General features: G+C 41.7%; 1 protein-coding gene and 1 non-coding gene across 2 annotated transcripts in view; one reads left to right on the top strand and one right to left on the bottom strand.

The window, feature by feature from the left end:
- The window catches only part of RHEB (Ras homolog, mTORC1 binding), a 54,619-nt gene that overhangs the window by 1,335 nt on the left and 26,346 nt on the right, over positions 1-26,938 (top strand). The window lies entirely within an intron of this gene.
- TRNAE-CUC (transfer RNA glutamic acid (anticodon CUC)) lies at positions 21,357-21,429 on the bottom strand. Its single transcript has one exon. It is a non-coding gene; the product is annotated as a tRNA-Glu (tRNA).

Genomic DNA, 26,938 nt, shown 5'->3' with positions numbered 1-26,938 from the left:
TCAAAGTGCTTGGGGCGGGGGGAATATCAAAATGAAAGGCTGAGAGACTCTTGTGTACAGATAAGGGGCTCCAGGAGCAATGGAGGTAACTCCTGTGAGATGCGGTAATAGTGAAGGGAAGGATAGGTGACAGTCTTAACAACTGCAGCTGGGAACTCACCGGGTGTCAGATGGAGGCTTTTCAAGTCTCTAACAGCCCTAAATGCCCATATGGAACCACCGCATCCCACCTTTATGGACAGAGCCTTTACTTCTCTGTTCTCTTTCTTTTCCTCCTCTGCATTGTGTAGAGTGGGACTGGGACATATCCTGTCTCTTAAATGAGTTCTATCTCCTCAGAGTGCCCACCAGTTAAAGGTACCAGTGTCTGAATAATCAAGTACAGGTGACATGAATTACCTGGGCTGCCTGCTTTCAATGGAAGAGAATGTCCCAAACATCCTGGCTTATTTACCCCTTGAAATTCTTGAGATGGTGATTCCAGTCGCCAGTAACCTAGTCTAGCATTTTATCACTGTTTGTTAAAGAAGTTCTTTAGGTCCAGTTGAAACCAGTTGTGTCTTACCTGCCTTCTGATCACATCCTCTTGAAGACCCAGAGGTGACACGTCACCCATTTGCCTTCACTTCACGTTTATTTTAAACCACTGTTCATGAAATACTGCGCTGGATTAGCCTCCAGGGGCACCCAGCGTAGGTCCAGTCCCTGGTCTCTATGCCTTCCTATTGCTAAACCCTGCTGCATTGTCTCCGTGTTTATTTTCATACGTGGTGATGATTAAAGTGAAATGTGTTTTGCGCAGGTTCACTGACTACCAGTCTTTGCATTTGACTTTACAGTTGTTTACCTTTGTTAGAAACCAGGACTTCTTGTAGTTTGTGGGCTCTTTTGTTTTGCCAGCATCAGAAACGGAGATAGTTCCCTAATTCCACATCCTAGCCACTCTTCAGAGAATTACTCAGACTTCTGAGTTCACTGACATGTCTGCTTGCCGATGATGCTAGGGTAGAGAAATCTAAGTATGTGTGTTCCTAGGTTGTGTTATTGTGATGCTAAACCGTAGTCTCATATTGACTGGGGGTAAAAGAGTGGTTGGAAAAGTCTAAGCCAGAAACAGCATCTTTCTTGGAATATTCTCTTGACTAAATATTGTATGCCAGTTTGACTCGTAAAATACTTGTCATTGTGAGTTTAAAAGTTTGCCTTCAGATGAAACTACTAAGTGCAATGACTGTTTTACTACTTGGTGTTCAAATTTTGTATTTTTTTAAAACACTGAAAAAACTTACCAGTGAGAAAAACAGAATTCTCAGATAATTTATACAACTTTTTTTTTTTTTCCTGAAGGACTTTTCCTGTTATTTACAGTGTTAAGCTTTTAAGGACACGTCACCTGTAGCGCAGGCTGGCTTGCAGGCAGTGCTTTGTATGAATTGTTTTGGTGGTAGCCAAATGTGCCAGCTCCCTGACGTCCATTGTTCTAATACAAATGAGTAGTCCCGTGATAGAAGGTAACTGAATGAGTAGTCCTGTGATAGGAGGTAACTAAACTTAATCTGGCTAAAGTTATAGTGTCAGGTTAACAACTATCTTCAAATAAAATCTGGCACATTTTTCACTGGAGTGTTCTACAGAGAGGTTTGATAATCGAGTTTACTGTTAGACCACAACAATCAAAAGATTGTCATATATTACTCTTGGAGGTTAACAAACAGGATGGGATCAAAGGAATATGAAAGAGCTTAAGAGAGAACATGAAAAAATTCTGTGGTGTGGTAAAAGGCATTTCAGTAAAAGTAACTCAAATTATTACTCTCCTTGTCAAAATGTTTTAAGTAGTAAAGAACATGCATCCTTTGATTTGTCTACTTCATAGGGAAAGATATTAAATTTGTTCCCAATAGAATACCATCCAATTGTATGCTGATTTACTGTATATTTTTAAATTACTCTATCCTTTTCTAACACATTGCTTTGAGGAATTGTAAAGTTAGACACTGTTTGCCATGTATAAAATGTATTAGTATGTGAAATTGTTACGTTCACGTGCTTAATAACGTTGCGAAGTTGTGTACTTGCGGGTGGGGGTAGTCCTGTAGTGACCACCTTGTGCTGAAGCTTGAAATTAACTTTTCTCTCAGTGCCATTCGTTGTTCTGTACAAGAAATATTCAGAGCTTGCGTTTGTAACTTTGACTTTCCAGCTTAATACAGTATCTGTAGACTTTTTCTTTTTTCGGCGGTGCAGGGTCTTTGTCACTCTGCGTGTATTTTCTCTGGTCGCAGTGAGCAGGGGCTTCTCTTGTGGACCACAGGCTCTAGGTGCTTGGGCTTCAGTAGTTATGACTTGCGGACTTAGTTGCTCCATGGCTAAGTCTTCCCAGGCTAGGTATTGAACCTGTGTCCCCTGCGTTGGCCAGGTTGATTCTTATCCTCTGTACTACCAGGGAAGTCCCTAGATTTTTTTTTTTTAAGTATAGTTGATGTATAATATTTATATAAATTACAGGTGTACAGTAGAGTGGTTCACAATTTTAAAGGCTATTCTCTGTTTACAGTTGCTATAAAATATTGCCTATATATTCCTCCGGTTGTACAGTATATGCCTGAGCTTAGTTTGCACATAATAGTTTGTATCTCTTAATCTCCTGCTCCTGTGTTGCCTCTCCCTACTTCTAAACATTAGTTCTGTATATCTGTAAATCTGCTTTTTTTGTTATCTCAAATGTTAATGGGATGTCCCTGCAAGTTACAGCAATCCGTGCCTCCCTTCATCCCCCCAAAAGAAACTCTGTCCTCAGCAGCAGTCCCCTCCCAACTTCTCCTCACCTCATCCCCTGGCATCACTAATCATCTTCCTGTTTCTACAAATTTACCTATTCTGGACATTTCATATAAATGGAATCACCTATACATGGCCTTGCGTGCTTAGCATTTTTCATTTAACATAAATATTTTCAAGGTTCATCCGTGTTGAAGCAGGTATCAGTAATTCATTCCTTTTGGTTGCCAAATAATAATCCATTATTTGAATATACCACATTCTACTTATACGTTTGTTAACTGATGGGCATGTGGGCTGTTTCTACATTTGGGCTCATATAGATAATGTTGTTACGAGCATTCCTGTTACATATATTTTGTATGTGTAATTTTTGTGTAGACATTTTTTCTCTTCTTTTGGGTATACTTCTAGGAGTATAATTGCAATTGCTGGGTCATATGGTAACTGTATGTTTTAACATTTTGAAGAGCTATCAAACTTTTTCAACCCGTTTACGGTTCCAGCTAACAGTTGAAATTGGTTTCAGTTTCTCCACATCCTCACCAACACTTCTAATCATCTATCTTTTTATTTAATTTTTATATTTTTATTATCTTTTAATTTTGTTTTAAATTTTTTATTGAAGTATAGCTGACTTGCAGGGCTTCTCTGGTCCAGTCTTGCAATGCAGGAGAACTGGATTCAATCCCTGTGTCGGGAAGATCCCCTGGAGAAGGGAATGCCAACCCCTCTAGTGTTCTTGCCTGGAGACTCGCATGGACAGAGGAGCCTGAAGGGCTACAGTCTGTGGGGTCACACAGAGTTAGACACAACTGAGCGACTTCACTTCTTTCACTTTCCATAGTTGACTTACAATGTTGTGTTTCTGGTGTATAGCAAACATCGTGTTATACATACCTATATATTCATATTCTTTCCATTATGTTTTATTACAGGATATTGAATATAGGTCCCCGTGCTATATAGTATGTGTGTGTGCGCTCAGTTGTATCCAACTCTGACCCTATGGACCATAGGCCACCAGGCTCCTCTGTCCATGGGATTTTCAAGGCAATAATACTGGAAGGGTTTGCCATTTCCTTCCCCAGGGGTGCTATAAGTAGGAACTTGTGTATTTTATATTGAATATGTAATAGTTTGCATCTGCTAATCCCAAACTCATGATTTATCTCTTCCTCACACCCTTTTACCCCTTTTTAATGGTAAGTTTGTCTGTAAGTGTGTTTCTGTTTCATAAATAACTTCATTTGTGTCATATTTAAGATTCTACATATAAGTGATATCCTAGAGTATTTGTATTTCTTTGTCTGGCTTAACTTTAGTATGATAATCTAGGTCCATCCATGCAAGTGCCATTATTTCATTCTTTTTTTGGCTGAGCAGTATTCCACTCTGTATATATGTATCACAGCTTCTTTATTCATCTGTCAGTGAACGTTTGGACTGCTCCCATGTTTTCGCTGTCGTGAATAGTGCTGCTATGAACGTTGGGGGGCATGTATCTTTTTGAATTAGAGGTTTTGTCTTTTGGGGGTATATGCCCAGGAGTGTGATTGCAGGATCATATGGCAGCCCTGTTTTCTAGTTTTTTAAGGAACCTCCGTACTGTTTTCCATACTGATTGCACCAGCTTCCATTCCTGCCAACAGTGTAGGAAGCTTCCCTTTTCTCCACACCTTCTCCAGCATTTGTTATTTGTAGATTTGATGTCCATTCTAACGGGTGTGGGTGATACCTCATTGAAAATTTGATCTGCACTTCTCTAATAATTAACTAAATGCAGAGTTCCAGAGATAGCAAGGTGAGTTAAGAAAGCCTTCTTAATGCAAAGAAATAGAGGAAAACAATAGAATGGGAAGACTAGAGATCTCTTCAAGAAAATTGATGATACCAAGGGAACATTTGATGTGAAAATAAAGAACAGAAACATCAAGGACCTAACAGAGGCAGAAAAGATTAAGAAGAGGTGGCAAGAATACACAAAAAAGCTATACAAAAAAGGCCTTGATGACCTGGATAACTATGATGGTGTGGTCACTTGCTCGGAGCCAGACATCCTGGAATGTGAAGTCAAGTGGGCCTTAGGAAGCATCACTATGAACAAAGCTAGTGGAGGTGATGGAATTCCAGCTGAGTTATTTCAAATCCTAAAAGATGGTGCTGTTAAAGTGCCAGCAAATTTGGAAAACTCAGCAGTGGCCATAGGACTGGAAAAGGTCAAATTTTCATTCCAGTCCCAAAGAAGGACAATCCAAAGAATGTTCAAACTACCCTACAATCGCGCTCATTTCACATGCTAGCAAGGTAATGCTCAAAATCCTTCAAGCTGGGCTTCAGCATTACGTGAACCAAGAACTTCCAGATGTTCAAGGTGGGTTTGAAAAAGGTAGAGGAACCATTGCTAACATCCATTGGATCATAGAAAAAAAACAAAGGAATTCCAGAAAAACATCTGCTTCATTGACTATGCCCCATGGACATGAATTGGAGCAGGCTCTGGGAGATAGTGGAGGACAGGAAAGCCTGGCGTGCTGCAGTCCGTGGGGTTGCAAAGAGTCAGATGCTTTTAGTGACTGAACACTAATTAACTAGCTCATCTGTCTTTCTTGTACCAGCCATCCTTATCAGTTTGTGAAGGGTCACATATAATTTGCAAATAATTTCTTCCATTCTGTGGGTTCTTTTCACTTTCTTGAAGGTGGCCTTCCTTTGAAGCAAAAAGTCCTCAATTTTGACAAAGTCCATTTTATTTATATTTTTATATTGTCAGTTGTACTTTTGGTGTCACATTTTAGAAACCATTGCCTAAATCAAAAATATGTAGATTTACCACTGTGTTTTCTTCTAAATGTTTTAAATTTTTATCTCTTACTTTTGGGTCTATTATCTATTCAGAGCTAAATTTTGTGGTGGGAGATAGGAGTAAAACTTGATTCTTTTGTATGTAGATACCAAGTTGTCCTACCACCTTTGTTAAAAGACTGTTCTTTCTTCATTGGATTGTCTAGACGTCCTTATCAAAAACCAAGTGATCCATCTCGAAATGGAAATACTGTTTGCAATGGAGACGAAAGCCCTCTGAAAAAAGAGGTACAAGGTGGTAATAGAAACTCATTTCACATTAAATAATAAATCACAAAAAAGAAGAACCCCAAGTGACCATAAATACAGGGTTTCTTTCCCTGGACTGCCCCTTGATCTGTGTGTGGTCCTTGTGCCAGTATCATGCTGTTTTCATTACTGTTGTTTTAACGTTTTTTTTCATTACTGTTGTTTTAACGTACGTTTCAAAATAGGGAAGTGTGAACTGTCTAACTTAATCCTTTTTCAAGATTAACTTCTGAGTCCCTCGTATTTCCATAGGAATTTTAGGACTGGCTTATCAATTTCTGCAAAAAAACACAAGTGCGATTTTGTTTTACAAATTTGCAGGTTTCTTCAATGCCTGGTTTAAAAAAACACTTGAATTCGCTTATCTGTTTCCGAGTTCCTTCCATTGCAATATATAACTTTAATAAAGTATATAAGGGAAATCCAACCTGCCAGATAGGTACTTGGGAAACGGAGGAGTATTTTAATACTGTTACATTAAATTACTAATACAGTACTTTTTGGGGTGGTTGTGGCTGTTCTCTGATACTCGGACTTCCCAGGGGGCACGGTGGTAATGAATTCGCCTGCCAGTGCAGGAGACACGGGTTCAAACCCTGAGTCGAGTAGATCTCCTGGAGTAGGAAATGACAACCTGCCTGGAAAATTCCACGGACTGAGGATCCTGGTGGGCTATAGGCCATGGGGTCGTGAAGAGTTGGACACAATTGAGCGCGCATACACACACGAAGACTCCATAAGTGGTAGTTTCTTAGAAGTTCTTAGTAGTTTCTTAGAAGTTAGTTGTAATATCTGAAATCATATGAAGTGTTTTTTATTTTTTTTTTTACTCTGTTCCTTTGAACTCCATTGACTTGTCTGGACTTTGCATGGATATTCTACCCATACCTGATTTGGGAACCTGGTACATTGTTGTTCAGTTGCTCAGTCATGTCCGACTCTTTGTTACCCCATGGACTGTAGCACACCAGGCTTCTCTGTTCTTCACCATCTCCCGGAGCTTGCTCAAACTCTTGTCCATTAAGTCAGTGATGCCATCCAACCATCTCGTCCTCTGTTGTCCCCTGCTCCTCCTGCCTTCAATCTTTCCCAGCATCAGGGTCTTTTCAAATGAGTCAGCTCTTCAAATCAGGTGGCCAAAGTATTGGAGCTTCAGCTTCAGCATCAGTCCTTCCAGTGAATCTTCAGGATGGATTTCCTTTAGGATGGACTGGTTAGATCTCCTTGCAGTCCAAGGGGCTCTCAAGAGTCTTCTCCAGTGCCACAGTTCAAAAGCATCAGTGCTTTGGCGTTCACCCTTCTTTATGGTCTAACTCTCACACCCATACATGACCACTGGAAAAACCATAGCTTTGACTAGACAGACCTTTGTAGGCAAAGTAGTGTCTCTGCCTTTTAATGTGCTGTCTAGGTTGGTCATAGCTTTTCTTCCAAGAAGCAGACGTCTTTTAATTTCATGGCTGCAGTCACCATCTGCAGTGATTTTGGAGCCCCAAAAATAAAAGTCTCTCTCTGTTTCCATTGTTCCCCCATCTATTTGCCATAAAGTGGTGGGACCAGATGCCAGGATCTTTGTTTTTTGAATGTTGAATTTTAAGCCAGCTTTTTCACCCTCCTCTTTCACTTTCATCAAGAGGCTCTTTAGTTCCTCTTCACTTTCTGCCATAAGGGTGGTGTCATCTGCATATCTGAAGTCATTGATATTTCTCCTGGGAATCTTGATTCCAGCTTATGCTTCATCCAGCCCAGCATTTCAAATGATGTTCTCTGCATATAAGTTAAATAAACAGGGTGACAATATACAGCCTTGACATACTCCTTTCCTGATTTGGAAACCGGTCTGTTGTTCCATGTTTAATTCTAACTATTGCTTCTTGACCTGCATACAGATTTCTCAGAAGCCAGGTAAGGTGGTCTGGTATTCCCATCTCTTTAAGAATTTTCCAGTTTGTTGTGATCACAAGTCAAAGGCTTTGGCATAGTCAGTAAAGCAGAAGTAGATGTTTTTCTGGAATTCTCTATTTCTGTGATCCAACGGATGTTGGCAATTTGATCTCTGGTTCCTCTGCCTTTTCTAAATCCAGCTTGAACATCTGGAAGTTCTCAGTTCGCATACTTTTGAAGCCTGGCTTGGAGAATTTTGAGCATTACTTTGCTAGCGTGCGAGATGAGCTCAATTGTAGAGTAGTTTGAACATACTTCGGCATTGCCTTTCTTTGGGATTGGATTGAAAACTGACCGTTTCCAGTCCTGTGGCCACTGCTGAGTTTTCCATATTTGCTGGCATGTTGAGAGCAGCACTTCAACAACATCATCTTTTAGGATGTGAAATAGCTCAGCTGAAATTCCATCACCTTCACTAGTTTTGTTTGTAGTGATTGCTTCCTAAGGTCCACTTGACTTCACACTCCAAGATGTCTGGCTCTAGGTGAGTGATCATACCATCATGGTTATCTGACTCATTAAGATCCAGTCAATTGGAAATACTGGTTCACTCTTTTGCAGATCTTGCCACGTTTCAACACATTTCAGTATACAACTATTTCTTTAAATGACATCTTGTAACATCACCACCCATCTTCTCAGAAAAATTAAATATTGGGAAGTAGTTAAGATCATCCTAAGTGATGCAGATTTTCCAGAATTCCTCTTGAAAGTTCAAGTTTGATTGTTGGCAAAATCCTACCAGTTTTTCTTGAAATGAGAGTCTCATTTCTTTTATTTCCAAGAAGGTGTCTTCCAGAGACCCGCATCTCCAACAGCAATAGCTTGTTGGTCGTTCTTACAGGTAAAGATGGCATCCCACGATGAAGTTGCTTGTTTCAGACCACTTCCCACACCCTTACATGAGTGCTTTTTCCCAGGTGATGCCATGCTTGAGTATGTAGCAGCCATACTATATGCAGACACCCCATTCTGTGTGCAGAATATTCAAAAGGCATGGAGTTAAAGGTCAAGATTTAATAAATTAATTATTCTTACTGCTTCCTCAAGGACACTGTTAAGTAAAAATGGCCTTTTTTTGTTTTCTCCTTTTTTACTATGCGTGCATAGTAGTGAGGAATACAGTGACTGTCCTTTACAGTTTGTGACCAGTGTCTTGATTTGTGTTAAGGGGCACCAAGCTAGCAGTTTTACCACCATTGGTTTTGCACCATTAGTGCACATAAAAGCATAGTGGAAAAGGCAGATTATACAGTGAGTCCTTACATAAGAGCAGGGTCCATTCTGAGAGCACATCCTTGTGTGTGTGTGAAAGTCTCTCAGTTGTGTCCGACTCTTTGCGACCCCATTGACTGTGGCCCGCCAGACTCTTCTGTCCATGGAATTCTCCAGGCCAGAATGCTGGAGGGGGTAGCTGTTCCCTTCTCTAGGGGATCTTCCCGACCCAGGAATCAAACCAGGGTCTCCTGCATCGCAAGCGGATTCTTGACCAGCTGAGCTATCAGGGAAGCCCCTTAAGTCCATTCTTAAGTCCAACAGAGTTGGCCTAGGTGCCCAACTAACACAATTGGCTATACAGTACTGTTCTGTAATAGGTTTATAATACTCTTCACACAAATAATACAGAAAAAACAAAAAAACATTTTTACTCTTACAGTACCTTGAAAAGTACAGTAGTAACAGAAGTACAGTACAGCAGCTGGCATTCAGGGGCATGTTCTCATCTTTGAAAGTTTGTATGTAGGGGACTTACTATGAAATAGTTTGACTTATGAGCCCCTGAGAGTGTCTCCGGGGACCCCCAGTGTTGTGCAGACTGCACTTGGAGAACCATGGTGCACAGGATCTGGCTAGACTGCTGCTCCCTGCTGTTCAGAGGAGTGCGGTGACCACAGTCTTAGAGGAGCCTTCCAGAAGAGGCCCTGCAGCATCCGAGGAGACCAGGCTGGTGAGCCGCCGGGAAAGAACTTGGCATGCTGAGAAGGAAGGAAGTGGGGGTGGCTGAGCTTCGCGAGGTGGGAAGGGGGAAGCGAGGTTGGAAAGGTAGGCGGGAGCTGGCTATGCGGGGAACTGGAGGGCAGCTTTCCTGTGTGCTACGCAGTGAATTACTAAAGCCTGGCGAGAGTTAGGGTGTCTAAATGCCAGTTGACTTGGCCTCTGATGGTTGTGCAGTTAGGGTGAATTCTTGGTTTTCAACCTGGTACCAGTGAAGCTCCCAAAAGAGTAATAAGAATTGCCATGGTGGTTTACTTGAATAGATTAGAACTGAACTGGGATGTGATTGTGCAAGATAAAGCATTATGAAATCTTTAGTGCTCACAGTTGAGAGAACCTTTATTCTTGGTTCTAATTTATTTTGAAGTACCAAATTAAATCTTAGAGTACTCATAGTCTGTCTTAAACTGATAACTGTCAGAATGCAGACTGTTGAGTACCTTTGGCATGAATTGCGTGATTGATTTAGAAATACAATTTAATATCTGAAACACAAAGGTCCCGGGATGCTATTTTAGTGTTCTAATAGTTTTAAATATATATTGGGCTTCTGACAAAAGAGAGTTCCACATAGGGCATCAGAATTTGAAGTCTAAATTGGTGTTAGTTTAGAACAGAAATGCTGAAAATCTTGTACTGTGTTTTGTAGGCAAGTGAGAGCAGGGCAATTTAAGGATACCAATATAATTAACTCCTCTGTGTCCTTGGTTGGTTGGTGTCCTAGCCATGATAGAATTAAGTTCCCCCTTACCTACCTGCTCCCCTCCCCCATATTTCCTTTTGTTGTGCTTTCATGCTTGCAGAAAGACTCCTCTGGGACTTTTGAAACAGAAATAAATATTTTAACAAGCTGTGTTATGATCATACTTTTTGCAAGGTTCAAAGTTGAATGTTAGCTCCATGATGCCATAGTGATAATTTGTGAACATGGAGATGAAAATACTGGCTTTTACAGTTCATACAGTTTTAAGACATGAAAATGCTTTTCTTGGACTAGTATGTCTTGAGTATAAATGCATCTGGCCAGTATTTTGCTCGTTTTCAAAACTAAATCACTTTCAGAATTTATTTTAAAGAGAAGATTTTATAAATACAGGTTCTTTTTAGTCTTGTTCATGATTTAGGTGAGTGAATAAACAACGTAGCTGGCAAAATTCAACCATGGTGGCTGAAGTCAGGATGGAGGAGGGTTCAAAATGACCTTGCCAGACTGGACGTGTGTGCTAAGTTGCTTCAGTCGTGTCTGACTCTTTGTGACCCCCATGGACTCAGCCTGCCAGGCTCCTCAATCCATGGGATTCTCCAGGCAAGAATACTGGCGTGGGTTGCCATTTCCTCCTCCGGGGCATCTTCCTGACCCAAGGATCGAACCCACATCTCTTACGTCTCCAGCATGGCAGTCGGGTTCTTTACCGCTAGCGCCACCTGGCTCTCCATGGCAGGGATGGAAGTGGGAAAGCTCTGTGGGATTTCTAATCCATCTGTGCTGTGCTTAGGCACTCAGTAGTATCCAACTCCCTGTGACCCCCTGTAGCCCACCAGGCTTCTGTGTCCGTGGGATTCTCCAGGCAAGAATACTGGAATGGGTCGCCATTTGCCTCTCCAGGAGATATTCCCAAGCCAGGGATCGAACCCAAGTCTCCCACATTGCAGGCAGATTCTTTACCATCTGAGCCACCAGGGAAGCAAACCCTCTAATCCATCTGCTGGCAAGAAATTAGAAGTGAGTATGACCCTGAGTTGGAGAAGGCAATGGCACCCCACTCCAGTACTCTTTTGCCTGGAAAATCCCATGGACGGAGGAGCCTGGCAGGCTTCAGTCCATGGGGTCGCTAAGAGTTGAACATGACTGAGTGACTTCACTTTCACTTTTCACTTTCATGCAATGGAGAAGGAAATGGCAACCCACTCCAGTGTTCTTGCCTGGAGAATCCAAAAGACGGCGGAGCCTGGTGGGCTGCCGTCTATTGGGTCGCACAGAGTCGGACACGACTGACGCGACTTAGCAGCAGCAGCAGCATGACCCTGAGTACCCTCAGGAGTAGGAGCAGCTGACCGCGGGGGAGAGCTGTGCAAAAGTTTAGAGCAGAGCGTCACTGGGGTAGCTGCTGAAGGAAAGGTGTGAAGTCTTGTGTTTACCTCTCAGAAGAAATCTCCTGTGCACATCCAGGCTGAGAGACCTGGATTCATTTTCTGAGCAGTTCAGGTGACCGGTTCTCATCATGAACTCGTGAGACTTCACATTTAGTTGTTCTCAGTTCTGGTGCCCACTTCAAGTGGTGGTTCTTAAACTTGGACTTCAGGAGTTTTGCCTGAGACCATGTGAACATTTTCTGGGGAAAGAGTCCAGGGTTTTATCAGCTCCCCAGAGGATTTCAGTCCCCCAAAAGATTGAACTACTGAAATGACTGGTTGAAGAGGACAATGTGTAGGTTAAGTGTACCACATGTTATTCAAATAGATGTTCATTAAATGCTTGAGTCAGCTATGTCCCTTCCATGGACCAGGCACTGTGTTCTGAGTCCCCAAGGCTGGGGAAGTCCTCACCTCTGCTGCCGGGGAACTTCAGTCTACTCCCTACTGAGGGAGCTGCAGTAAACAGATATATCACTGCCGCTAATAATCATTGGCTGGTGTTTTTAAAACATTTTCTGGTATGGGATGCCTTCATTTCCAGGAGGTAGCTCAGAAATAATGAGGACCTGATTGGTGTTAAGACATGGGGTCAATGCAGATATTTAAAGAAATTTTGAAGAAATAATCTGTATCAATAACCATTTATGCTGATGGATAAATAGGCTCTATTTCATGTCTCAATTCATTTTCCTAACTTTTTTGTTATTACTAGTTTTAATCAGTCTTAAGCTCCGTGTGGTTGTTAAAAGATTGTGTTATAATTTAGGAATTTCTCTTGTTTGCTTTTCTCCAGCTCTTTCTCACTCTGACCCCCAACCTTCTCCCCAGTTTTGGCCACAGATCTAGCAAAATTCATCCTTCATTGTTGCCAAACACTTAATTGACTGCAGTTTTCGGTTCTATTCCCTTGCTTTCCAACTTGGCTTTATCTATAAATCATTCCATAGAGATGAATATCCTGTTTTTGAAATCTTTAGGGAAGCAGTTCCATGCCGTTTCTCAGCAGCACTTTCCTTTCTTCTTTTTAGTTCAGTGCCCCTGACAGGTAACAGAATTCTTCATTTATGCAGCTCCGATCTTCATGTTACAGTGTTCAGTACAAACTTACTTCTCTTGGTTCCCTCAGAGGCATGTGTCTGGTAGCGTGTATGCTCTGTGTGCTGTCGTGTCCGACCCTCTGCGACCCCACGGACTGGCACCCGCCAGGCTCCTTGTCCATGGGATTCTCCAGGCAGGAATACTGGAGTGGGTTGCCATTTTCTTCTCCAAGGGATCTTTCCAACCCAGGGATCAAACCCATGTCTCATGTCTTCTGCATTGACAGGCGGATTCTTTAGCATTAGCTTCACTTGACAATAGTAAGCACCCAGTAAGCATTTGAATGAATAATTTTATGAACCAGTTTTACTTATTCTCTTTGTTGTGATAATTGCACCTTAATTTTTTTCTCTCCTAACATGCATTTTTTGAAAATTAGTAAGGAAGTGTGAGAAAGAATACTGCTTAATTCATAGGAACAAGTGAGATAATTCACGTGAAAATGTTTTGTAAACTCATTAACATGGTGTCTCACTTGTAGCTTCTGGTGAACAATTAAAATCTGGATTATCTGCATCACATGCCCTCACATGACCCTGTGTGTGCTGGAGATGTGGGGATGAGTGTGCCTGTTAGACTCCAGGGAGCACTTATACAGAACACACCGGAATTCCTTAGACACTGTTTTTAAAATGTGAACAGTGAGGTCAGGGTTTGTATTTTTCAAAAGGCTTCCTTGGTGACCCTGATATGTATACATCTCACCCTGCCCCCTCAAGCAACAATAACCAATGCTACTATTGACAGAACTACACTTTTTTTTTTTTTTAACTAAAATGGGTGTGTACTTTAATAAGCATGTAATTGATATTGTGTATTGTGTGAGGAACACATTGTTAAACAAGCTTTCACACAGTTCATTGTTATTCTAGCCCTTTTATTAGCGATGATACATACACTCAGGTTGCCATCCCCGTTTACAACCCCGGCTGATTCCGCAGTCCTTGCTGTTTGCAGACCTGGTCCCCTTTATCCATGTCCTTCTGTCAGTGGCTCCCAGAGAAGCCCCTTCCTGGTACTTCTTCACGTCTTGGCCCTGCAGCACTCATGGCCAGCAGGACGCTGCAGAGATGACCATGAGCCAGTGCCAGGCTTCAAGCCATAAGAAGTCGGCAGCTTCCAGTTGTTTTGGGGGGTCACTCAGGAGAGGACACGTGGGGAGGGAGAAGGTCCAGCCCTCCCTACGGAGTCACCCACAGCCACCCACCCGCTGAGGAGCCAGCCAAGCCCAGCCTTGCTTGTAGAATCCAGAGCAAATGAAATGGGTGTTGGTTTAAGCCACCAAGTTTTTAGGTGTTTGTTGTGCAGTGAATGATAACTGAAACAGGAATTTTCTGCAGGAGTGTGTGTGTGTGTTTTTATTTATTGATATTTTTTTATGTGAGTTTGAAAATTTAGCTTCAGTAACTATTACTGTGTATAATTTTCTTAGCCAAGTTAATGTATTAGAGATAATTATTAGAATGTTGGCTAGTATTAAATGAATGTCTAGAATATGTGGTTAGGTAATAAGACCTCAATAACTGTCATTATTATTACATACCAGATAGTCAACATGTATTTTCATTTAATCCTCACAACCATCTCTAAAGTAGGTACTATTATTATTTCTACTTTACAGTGAGGAAACAGACCAGGAGAACTGCCTACTGTCACTTAACCTAATAGTCACCATCCTATCCTGCTTGGTGAAAAAAAGTCAATGTATTATCTTCCTTTTGTTGTACATTTTTAAAAATCAAGTTTTGTCTTCCTCTCTCCTACTTCAGTTAGCATAATATCCTCCAAGACAAATAGTCTATGATGTATCGCTTCTATGTGGAATCTTAAAAAATACAACAAAGTAGTAAATATAACAAAAAAGAAGTCAACTCATAGATACAGAGAAAAAACTAGTGGTTACCAGTGGGGAGAGGGAAGTGGGAGGGGCAAAATAGAGTTGGGAGATTAAGAGGTACACACTAGTAGGTATAAGATGGGGAATATAGGCAGTATTTTATAGTAACTGTAAGTGGAGCATTACCTTTAAAATAGTGAATCACTGTATTATACATGTCTAACATCTGTCATGTCATACATCAACTATACATTAATAAAAAAGAAGCCAAATTTTGTTGAGGTATAATTTGTGTGTGATAAAGTATCCATTTTCAGTGTAAAGTTAGGTGTGGATTTTGGTAGATTCATTCACTTGTGTAAACCACTGCTGCAGTCAGAATGGGAAGCAGTCATCATCCCCCGTAGTTCCCCAGACCTCACGCCACCCAGACCTCACGCCACTCCCAGGCAAACAGTGGTCTGCCTTCCAGTACTATCAATTAGCTTTTCTTGTTCTGAAATTCGCTTAAGTAGAATCATACAATGGATACTCTTTCTCTACCTTCTTTCAATGAGTATGTTTTTGAGAGCCATTCCTGTGGTTACCTGTCTAAGTTTCTTTCTGTTGCCAAGCAGGAGTCTGTTGTATGGACACACCTTGATCTGTTTCTCCAATCGCTTGTTGTGTCCAGTCTTTCACTGCTAAGAATAAAGCTTTCACGAGCATTTGTTGTGTCTTTGTCAACATGCAGTCATTTCTCTTTGGTGATTATCTTGGAATCAGGTTAGGGTCACATATGTGTTGAGTTTGTAGTTTTCTGAGCAACTACCAGTTTCAGCTGCCGTTTTACACTCCCACCAGCAACAGATGAGACCCATCCTCATTGCTGCTCTCTACCGTCAATTCTTTTAACTTTGGCCATCCTGATGTGGTTTTGTTGTTAGGCCATGGAGATTCAAATTTCCCAGTGACTACTGACTTTGAACATCTTTTCATATACCTCGTGGTTGTTTGTATATCTTGTTTTGTGAAACATCTGTTCAAGTGTTTTGCCTTTGTATTGGGTTCTTTTTATTGAGTTATATATTCTGGACAAAGTTCTTTTTCATATATATATATAATATTTTCTCCTAGTCCATGGCTTCCTTTTCATTTTCTTGTATTTCAAAGGACAGAAATTTGTAATTTTGATAAAGGCCAATTGATCAGAGTTTGTTAATGGTTTATTCTTTTTTTTTGATCACATAAGGAGTCTTGGCCTACCTGAAGATCATAAAGATTTTCTCATTTTCTTATGTTTACTTCTAGAAGTTTAATAGTTTTAGCTCGTAAGTGTAGGTCTATGATTCATTTCTAGCTAATTTTTGTGCATAAGGTGAGGGTTAGAATTCTTTTTTAAACTTGAAGTACAGTTACATGCAGTAAAGTTTATCTGTTTTGGTGTGTGGCTGTTTTAGCGAACACAGTTATGTAACCACACGACACAGAACAGTTTTCTCTCAGTCCCCAGAAGGCCCATGTGCCCCTCGGAGTCAGCCCTTGTTTGCTGTCCCTGTAGTTTTGTCTTTTCCAGGATGTGATATAAATGGAATCCATTTGAGGTTTATCCATGTGGTTGTGTCTGTCAGTCGTTTAATCCTTCTCTATTGCTGAGTTGTGTTCCTTTGTGTGAATTTCATTAAATTGTTTATCCAATCACCTGTTAAAGGACTTTTGGTTTGTTTCCACTTTGGGGCAGTTACGAGCAAAGCTGTTAGTGGGTAATGCTTGCAAGTTTTTGCATGACCTTAGTTTTCATTTATCTTGGATAAATGCCTAAGAATGGGACCGTTGGGTCATCTGATAAATGTATGTTTTATTTTTTAAAAACTTTTTCCAAAGTGACTGTACCATTTTGCATCCCCTTCAAACAGATCAGTTGCTCCACATCCTCTGCGGTACTGGCATTGTCAGTATTTTTTATGGTAGGCATTTTTAATTAGACATTTTAATCACTATGATTATATTTGCATTTTCCTAATGAATAATAATAAGCATCATTTCATGAGCTTGCTTGCCATTTGAACATTTTCCTTGTTAAAGTGTTCAAATCTGTTGTTCATCCACTTAATTGGGTTGTTTTCTTGCTGTTAAATTTTGAGAGTTTCTTACATAACCCTGATTCATGCCCTTTGTCAAATAGTATGTTTTGCACCTGTTTTCTCCAGGTCTGTGGCTTGTCTTTTCTACTCCCTCAACAAGATTTATCACTGACCATTTTTCATTTTGATGAAGTCCACTATATCCTTTTTTTGTTTATGGATTGCACTTTTGAAATCTTGACTCAAAGTCACAAGGATTTTTCTCCTCTGCTTTCTTCTAGAAGTTTCATAGTTTAGGTTTGGTCTTTTACAGTTTGATCTGTGATCCATTTTCTCATCCTAGACTTGGTATGAGATGCAGCGGGTTCCTTCTGTTTTAATATTGACATCCAGCTGTGGCAGCACACTTCTTTGGAAAAGGTGGTTCTCCCTTTGAATTGCTTTGCACCTTTATCCAAAATCAGCTTATCATTTATACATCTGGGTTTATTTCCAAGGCCTGTATTTTGTTCCATTCATCTGTATATTGTCATTATGCCAGCCAGTACCACACTGAAGTTTTTGTTTACCTTACAGATTAATTTTTCCTTTTTTTCCCCTTTTTTGGTTTGTAATAAATAGTTACTTTGAAGCAGGTTAAAATCTGCATTTTTCATTTCTAGTCCATTTTTCAGAATTTCATCCTGATCTTCCTGGTCTTTCACCTTCTCACATCCCTCTAATGATTGAAAATTCTCCATTTTTTGTTGTTGTTTTTGTTTTTGTTTTTAATAGGATTAAGTGGAAAACCTTTGGTGGTTCCTTTTTAAAAAAAAAAAAAAAACCAGCAATAACACTCTCCAGTCCTATGGAGGGTGTGTGTGTATACTTTTCTCATGGGTGCTTTTCTCTCTTTTAAGGATACAGGATCCTTATAGGTGGCAATCAGGTGTATTGCACTGACATCTTTTATAGATTGTCATAGAATCTTACTGTGGTGATCATAATTTGGGAAAAGCTTCATTGGCTTTGGAATGCTGTGTTAGAATTTAGTGATCATTTACAGGTGATCATTTACAGGTGATCATTTACAGGTGATTACTATAGTCACCTATGCTTTGTATTTGTGATTTCAAGTAGTCATCACACACGTGAGAGTTTAGGGCACAGCGGCATACTGGGGTTCACACCATAATCTGAATTCAAATCCTGAACCTTAACCCACAGTGCTGTTTCTACTAATTGTTTCCTTGGTGCCGGGATGTACTGTGATTTTTAGTTACTAGTACACTCATCAACCCCTGCCCCCCAAGACTGCGGTTAAGAGATGATGTTTGGAGTCTGGAAGTGGGAAAAGATGATTATTCAGTGGTGAATGCTTTCTGCCCTGTAGATATAACCACAGTTATTCCATTATTTCCTTGAAATGTATTTTATGTGAAATAGAAGTGTATTTCAAAAGATGTTGCCTAGGATTTTTTAAACAAGGTGTTTGTGAAAAAGAAGTTTTTTCATAATCACTTGATCGTGTTTAACCTGTTTTTTTCATAAGTTTTTTGTTTTTTAATTTTATTTATTTATTTTGGTCGTGCTGGGTCTGCATTGCCGCATGGGCTTTTCTCTAGTTGCAGCAAGGGCTTCCCATGCAGTGGCTTCTTGTTGCAGAGCGCAGGCTCTAGGCGAGCAGGTTCAGTAGTTGTGGCGCATGGGCTTAGTTCCTCCATGGCCTGTGGGGTCTTCCTGGATCAGAGGTCAGACCTGTGTCTTCTGCATTGGCAGGAGGATTCTTTACCCCTAAGCCACCAGGGAAGACCCTTTTTTATAAGTTTTTAAAAGTAGAAGTGATGCCTTGGATAATCTCTGGAAACTCTTGGCATATTTTTGTTAGAGTCTTTGGAGTCTTTATAAGATTAAATTCATCTATTCCAAATGCTCTGATGGCTGTTTTTTCTTAGCAGTGAGGGTTTTTGTGTGGTTGGGAATTTGGGATTGCAGGTTGGTTTTAGAGTTGTTCTCCTCTTAACTCCCTCTGCCATCCATCTTTACCACTCCTTTCTTTGGGGTTCTTTCATTGGCCTTCACCTGGCCCCTGTCCAGGACCCTCTTGTGAGGCATTTGTTTGGTTCCTGGTTCAGTTCAGTTCAATTGCTCAGTTGTGTCCCAACTCTTTGCAACCCCATGGACTGCAGCACTCCAGGCTTCCCTCTCCTTCACCAGCTCCCAAAGCTTGCTAAAACTGATGTCTGTTGAGTCAGTGATGCCATCCAACCACCTTATCCTCAGTCATCCCCTTCTCCTGCCTTCAGTCTTTCCCAGGATCAGGGTCTTTTCCAATGAGTTAGTTCTTCACATCACATGGCCAAAGCATTGGAGTTTCAGCTTCAGCATCAGTCCTTCCAATGAATATTCAGGACTAATTTCCTTTAGGATTGACTAGTTTGATATCCTTCCAGTCCAAGGAACTCTCAAGAGTCATATTCAACACCGCAGTTCAAAAGCATCAATTCTTCGACATTCAGCTTTCTTTATAGTCCAGCTCTCATATCCATACATGACTACTGGAAAAACCATAGCTTTGACTATACAGACCTTTATCGGCAAAGTAATGTCTCTGCTTTTAGTATGCTGTCTAGGTTAGTCATAGCTTTCCTTCCAAGGAGCAAGCGTCTTTAATTTCGTGGCTGCAGTCACCATCTGCAGTGATTTTGGAGCCCAAGCAAATCAAATCTGTCACTGGTTCCTGGTAGGGCATCTGTGACTGAGCCCTGTCCTGTCCCTTTTGCCGCCCCCATCCCAAACATACAAAAAATATGGACCCCACCACCCCATGCTTGGTGGGCAGCTTTCTTTTAAGTTTCTGGCTCTGGGATCTTCTGAGGATCATTCAAGACAGTTACTAGAAGGCATCACTGATGTTTGTTTCTTTTACAAAGACCTAAGTTCTTGAGTAATTTTACTTCTAGGTTCTGTCAGTTATGAGTGGGTGTAGAGTCAAGTGATAAGTAATGTTTCTTAATTCAGAGAAGACTCCTATCACTCTAAAATTCAAATTTATCAAATAGAAGAGGAGTGATCTGAGTGATCTTCAAAAGAAGATACTTAAATTTTCATTTCTAACTGCAGTAATATTGCAGTCAATTAGGTTGCTTTTGACTGCAAAGTAATTTATCTTGTGCTGGCTTAAAGAATAAGAAAAGGATGCATGTGTGTGCTAGGTTGCTTCAGTTGTATCTGACTCTTTGCGACCCATGGACTGTAGCCTGGTAGTCCGTTAGGCTCCTCTGTCCATGGGATTCTCCAGGGAAGAATACCAGAGTGGGTTGCTATGCCCTCTTCCAGGGTTTCTTCCTGACCCAGGGATTGAACCTGCATCTCTTATGTTCCCTGCATTAGCAGGTGGGTTCTTCACCACTAGCGCCACCTGAGAAGTCCAAGGAAAGGGTATTCATTCATATAAATGGAAGACTGGCGGTTGATTGAGTGTCAGTCAGCTCCAGAACAGAGTTTCTTCCATCTCTCTTTCTGCCATCCTTGACCTTGATCCACTGGTTCTCAAACTTGTGGCCCATTAGAATCACTCAGAGAGCTTTTAAAAATCCCCTCATCCTACTGCACCTCTACTAATTTAATCAGAATTGCTTGGGGGTGAGGCCCCGCCAGTAGTTTTTGGAATTCCCTAGGTAATTCTGGAGTGCAGAGTTCTAAACTTGAGAGCTTGGTTTGGAGATCAGTATCATCAGGGAGCTTGTTAGAAATGGAAAGCCCCACCCCCCACCCCAGATCGAATAGATGAACAATCTACACTTTAACATGGTCCCTGGGAGAACTCCTTCAACATTAGGGAAACCCTGCTGATTTTCAAACTTCAAACACGCTGGAATCCCTGGAGGCGTTAGAAACATACTGACACATGGGCCCACCCCAGGGAATTCTGACTCATGGGGGTCCTGACGCGTTACCTAGATCCTGGGTTTTCCTGTTGCATCCCATAGGATTCAAGGCATGCATTTGTCCCCTGTTATTTCCTGTAAATTGGCAGTTAAACCTAACAGTTGGGTTAGATTTAGGTGGTTTCTTTTTCTTTTTCCTTCTCCAACCTTCTTAAAATTGCTTCCAGGTTAAAGGTCTCTGTTTGCCTCAGGAGACCCATAATATCTGGTTATTTCTCTTTTTGTGGCATTAATAGCTGCTCCTTATTGTTGCTTAGATCCATTCATTCATTAGTTTAAAAAATCATGGTAATTGTTTATTTTATCCTTTTGTTTACAGGTAACAAATGCATATTTTCTCTAAATTTACTGCATTTTTTGTGCTTATCTTTTTTTTTTTTAATATTTATTTATTTATTTTGGCTGTACCAGGTCTTAGTTGCAGCATGGAAACTCTTAGTTTTAGCATGTGGGATCTAGTTCCCTAACCAGGGATCAAACCTGGGTCCCCTGCGTTGAGAGCACAGAGTCTTAGCCGCTGGACCACTAGGGAAGTCCCATCATTTTTTTTTTTTAATGTACTTCTCACTGTTAGAACTTACACACCAGAGAAAGGTTTCTGTCTGTTTGGTGATAGATCCCAGTGCCTACAAATATGCCTGGGATGTGTGTGCTCTATGCTCAGTCGTGTCTGACTCGTACAGCCCACCAAGAGCTGCTTCGTAGATATTTGAGTAAATTAATGAATCAACCCATAGTCAGGGCTTTGAAAACTCGGGCTTCAGAATAGAACGAAATGTTATCAAGCTTGACACGGTAGAAAATACAACTGTTTGGACACAGAACTGGGAGGAAAAAAGGTGCTTGGACAGATTGAGGGTTGCTCCTCCTTATTTTACAAAGTGCCTAGTCCGGCACTTCTGTCTCTAACTGATGAAACTGGAAATCAAGGTTTCAGTGTCGGTTGTTATAGTTGGTCTCAGTTGTGTCCGACTCTTTGCGACCCCCGTGGACTGCAGCATTCCAGGCTCCTCTGTCCTCCACTGTCTCCCGGAGCTTGCCACTGATGCCATCCAACCGTCTCATCCTCTGTCACTCCCTGCTCCTCCTGCCTTCGATCTTTCCCAGTGTCAGAGTCTTTTTCCAGTGAGTCGGCTCTTCACATCAGGTGACCAAAGTGTTGGAGCTTCACCTTCAGCGTAAATCCTTCCAGTGAATATTCAGGGTTAGTTTCCTTTAGCATTGACTGATTTGTCTCCTTTCAGTTCAGGGGATTCTCAGGAGTCTTCTCCAGCGGCACAGTAAGAAAGCCAGTAGTGTCCCCGTTGAGCTCTGGCAGGTGGGCGGGGAGAACAGCACCTGCAGCTGAGTGGCCGTGCGGCCTCTGGTCCCTGCAGAGATGGACAGCCAGAAGTCCCAGCCTGCCTCAGGCCAGGGCTTACTTGGAATTGTTCTGAGTTGCAGACTGTCACTGTCCCTTGATTTGTTTTGTAAGATGAAAGTGCTGTTTCTCTTCCTTCATTGCTTCCATAGCTTTAGCCTCTGTTTTCCTGACTGTTAACTAAAAGCTCCTGACACCAAAGGCTACCCACTTTTTGTCAGGTATTGTGGTCAGATGACCACAGGACATACAGGTCACACGCGTCCCCACGGTTGCGTTTCCCTTGGGTTAGTGGGTAGAGCTTTAAGTCACAGATCAGTTTGTGTCTTGAGCACTCATCTCTGGTCCAGCAGGCAGCACCCAACAGCTACAGCGTCCAGCTAAGTCTCTCTCCAACCCTGAGAACAGAAGAGGAATGTAAGTTAGAATATACTGCCTGGGATTTTTAAACAGACTTAATAAGTATTTCAGAGGCATGTGAAAAACCAGATGGATTGGAGCAAACCAGTGGAGAAACGAAGAGTGAGTTCAGAAGTGTTTCAGGAGGACGGTGTGGAGGAGACCAGGAGAGGGTGGGATCTAGAGCCAGGCGCTGGAATTGCTTTGTGGAAAGGAGGGTATGCTGACCGCTTCCTCAGCCTCCAGGTGACAGTGTGAAGAGGGCTGGGCAGACGGGCTGCCTTGCACAGCCCAGTGCTCCCTGCACACTGTCTGATGTGCGTGGAGCCAAGACGAGGGTGAGTGGAAGACGAGGTCACGGCTGTGACCTTTAAGGTTCAGCCCCAGCTGGTGATCACAGCTGTATCCTAGTTCCCTGCCCAGTATGTGTGTGCTTTAAATGCTTCTGACCTGAGCTGCTGCGAGGAACTGGAGGATTCGGGAAGACCCTTCAGGCTGGAGGAGGTAGTTGATTTGGAATGGTCAGATTTGAGCTTGTTGCCTGAGGGGGAGGGAGTCTTAAACTTCAGAGTGCAGCAAATGAGTGCGGGGGTTATTAATATTCCCATCTGGGGCGGGAGGACTTACTTCCTGGTGGTCCAGTGGTGAATAATCCACCTTCCAATGCAGGGGATTCGGGTTTGATCTCTAGTCGGGGAGCTAAGACCCCACATGGCGCGGGGCAACTAAGCCACCGAGGCCGCAAGCAAGAATCCACTTGTAGCAACTCGATGCAGCTAAAAATAAATATATTAAAAAAAAAAAAAAGTACTCCTATCCAGGAGGTTTGGATGGGCTCAAGAATTTGCATTTGTAATAAATTACCCTGTGACGCTGCCAGAACCACACTTGACTGCTAGGGAAGGGACACCCCCAGAAAGGATTCCTAAAGAGGGGACCGGGGGAGGGTGGCACAGCTGGAGATTGTTGCCAGCCTACACAGCTGCAGCTGAGCTCAACAGGCTCAGGAAAAGGCCAAAGATTAGATTGAGACCAGAAGATTTCTCAGCGAGCCCAGGGAGAGCCCAGAGAAAGGAAATCGGCAGGTTCTGATAAAAGAGCATTGCATCATAGCGCATAGTGATTTATCTTGGAGCTTAAACCTTAGGGAAGGAGGTGAGCCGTGGTAGAGAGTGGAGATTCAAGAGAATCAGAGACTCATATGTCTCTAACTTTTTTTGGCTTCAACCTGTAGTAAGAAACACATTTTACCCCAGACATAAGCGTTTATGTAACTGTTAGTTTCATGGTGACTTTATTATTTGCAGTCCACTCTGGTGTGCCTGTTTCTTTAAAAACAGTGCTGGCCATAGCTCTGTTGAGTATATTGATTTCATGATCTAGGGGGGCTATGACCCCTAGTTGGACAACATTGCTTCCAGTGATGGGCTGGATTAGGTGATGGGAGTCAGAAGGTGAGGGTGCTAGGAAGTGCAGATGTTGGAGGTGGAGTTATCTGGGTGTTTTATGGTGTGGAGATGGTTGTTGGTGGCAGGACCAGTGAGCTTGGACAGCTCATCTGCATGGTCATCAAAGTCCTGTACGGTGAGTTCAAGGACTCAGGGAAATGAAAGCAGTTCTTGGCATGGGTTGTGTCCCGGATCCATGCCTTTGGTCCTGATGGACCCTTCTTCCCAAGGACTTGACAGCCTAGCAGATTGAAACCTACTCCTCCCCATTTTATCCCTGTGCTCTTGTGACTGCTATTCCAGGGAGTGCTGGTTTAGGGTCAGGGAGGGGATAGGGAGTGATACTTAAGTGTTTTTCTTTTTGGACAATAAACATGAAAAGTCATTCAAAATTAATCTGAGAACTACTAAAACATTTATATAAATAGTGCCCATTTTGTAACAGCCATGACATGTGAGATTCAGTTAACAACCTTGAAGGTTTATCTTCTGTTGTGAAAATACTGGGTGAAAAAACTTAGTATGCTGAATCACCATTGCAAAATACATATAAATATGGCAGTGCTGTTTTTGATCTGGTAAAAAAAGTTCAGAAGAAACTTTAAAAATAATTTTTATGATTTTTAAAACTGAGGTGGTTCTTAGTTTGCAGGGAAACTATTTGGAAGATAGATGTGGGGTATTGAAATGTGTTACTTTCAAACATTTTAAAGATAGTACTGTTATAAAATGAGTGATTTCTGTCTCTGTATTGATAAACCCTCATCTGGGCACTTGCTGCTTTTCCTTTCCTCTCAGATCACGCCTGTATTGTTTTCATGTAACATTTCTCCAAATGTTGATCCAGAGTTGAGATTCTCTTCAGATTTAAAACTTAATGCACCTTCTGAGAGCATGACCATTGTTGAACCATCTTCAGGAAATAACTAGTGTTTCAGTATCTGAATTGGATAAGGACAAAAGCCAAAATAAATGTGTGAACTTATTATGAGGGCAGACTTTGAAAGGCGATCAAGTAGAGAACATAATTTGCTGCAGATTAGCAAAGTCTCTGGTAGCTGCTGCAAGCAGCCTGCTTGTGAACTTGACCGGGGTGCTGAATGGCTGGTTTGGAGGATGAGGTTGGTGAGGGCACCTCTCAAAGCCAGGAGTGACTAGAAGCAGGACTGAGAGCACTGAGGTATGGGATTGACTTACTGAGAATAGTTATCGTTTAGTGCTGACTTGTAACGATTTTAGCCCTAGTTATCTTATAATTCTACTTTTGAATGGAAACAGTAGACCACTATGTCAGGTCTGCAAATAGGACCTTCCTGTTCCTTCTTAATTGAAGTATTTAATGATCTCCCCTTAGGGGAGAGTCCAAGGATGGAAGACCCAAGGGAGACCTAGCTTTTCCTCAGTCCTACTTCTGCTCATGAATAATCCCATTGTCCAGTGACCAGTCTGAGTGGAGTCCAGCTTGCTCCCTGGGGAGCTGGGGTTTCAACTCTAGTGTCCCAGTTACTCCTGAAAAGGAGAGTTTGCCATCAGCATACCTGTGATCTGAGTTGAACTACATTGTCTGCTTTTGTCAGAATAATTACTTGTGTTTTCCAGTTAAATGTTCATTTAGCCTGTCAAGTAACTTATGCCCTTTATAAAAATATAAATAGGGAACTTTCATTGGATATGTGCCCATAATTATATTTTTTCAGTGTGGTGCACTGGTTATCTATACCTGTGTTTTCGCACTTTATCTCATGCTGTCTTGTTTACTGTGTGTAAAAGAAGTGAAGAAGTGTTAGTCGCTCAGTTGTGTCCAGCTCTTTGCGACCCCATGGACCGTAGGCCACCAGGCTCCTCTGTCTGTGGGATTCTCCAGGCAAGAATACTGGAGTGGGTTGCCATGCCCTGCTCCAGGGGATCTTCCCAACCCAGGGACTGAAACCGGGTCTCCTACATTGCAGGCAAATTCTTTACTGTGTGAGCCACCAGGGCATCCCTTACTGTGTGTAACTTCTTTCAATTTGGTTGTCGCTTCAGAAATTGACTCAATAATTTGTGAAGCTGTTCCCATCACCCCACCCCTGCAAGTAAGGCTGTTGAGACTTATCTGGTGCCAACACATTATGGTTTATTACTATCTAATCCAGTGTTTCCTACTGGTTTCCCTCTTTGGGGAAGCTTAACATATATAGCATAACACACCTTCTCTCATTGGTTTTAATCCAATTCTACTTTGAAAAAGTTTTAAATTCATTTTTAATTCCTTTTTTTAAAATTCTTCAAAACTTTTCAGCCTTTCTAACTTATAAAAGAGGTGTTTGTTTGTTTTTCTTCTTGCTGCTTCCATTGCATAAAAGAGTTTTGTTATATTTTGAGCTAAATGTTCCTTCAAGGGGCTAGTATCTCACCTAACCTAGGTCAGGTGTTACCATCTCCCTCATCAAAATTTTCTCCAAGTCAAAACATTTCCTCTGTGGACATACTCTTTCCTCTTAAAATACAAAATCACACATGAGCTAAGGCTGGGATGTGTGTGTCCCTTTAGGAAAAACAAAGCAAAAGAAAAAAACAAACATACAGAAACCCAGGGCAGTAGGCACAGAGTGCGATACCAATATAGCATGGTTTCTTTTGACCACAGTGCATCTGAAGTATATGGCATTGCTGGGCGACCGCTGCAGCTCTGTCACAGGCAGGCCAGACCTCAGACACCAAAACAGACTAGACACGTGTTTCTTACTAGGTTGGTGCAAACATAATTGTGATTTCGGGCCATGAATTTTAAATCATTATAACTAGGCTCAAACACATCTTTATTAATCAAAATGGGAACCATTACAATCAAC

This window comes from Giraffa tippelskirchi, chromosome 10 (assembly GCF_054371585.1).
Source record: "Giraffa tippelskirchi isolate mGirTip1 chromosome 10, T2T-mGirTip1v1.2.pri, whole genome shotgun sequence".
NCBI classification, from domain to species: Eukaryota; Metazoa; Chordata; class Mammalia; order Artiodactyla; family Giraffidae; genus Giraffa; species Giraffa tippelskirchi.
Note: the sequence above shows the minus strand (reverse complement) of the source record. Positions and strands in the feature narration are given on the sequence as shown.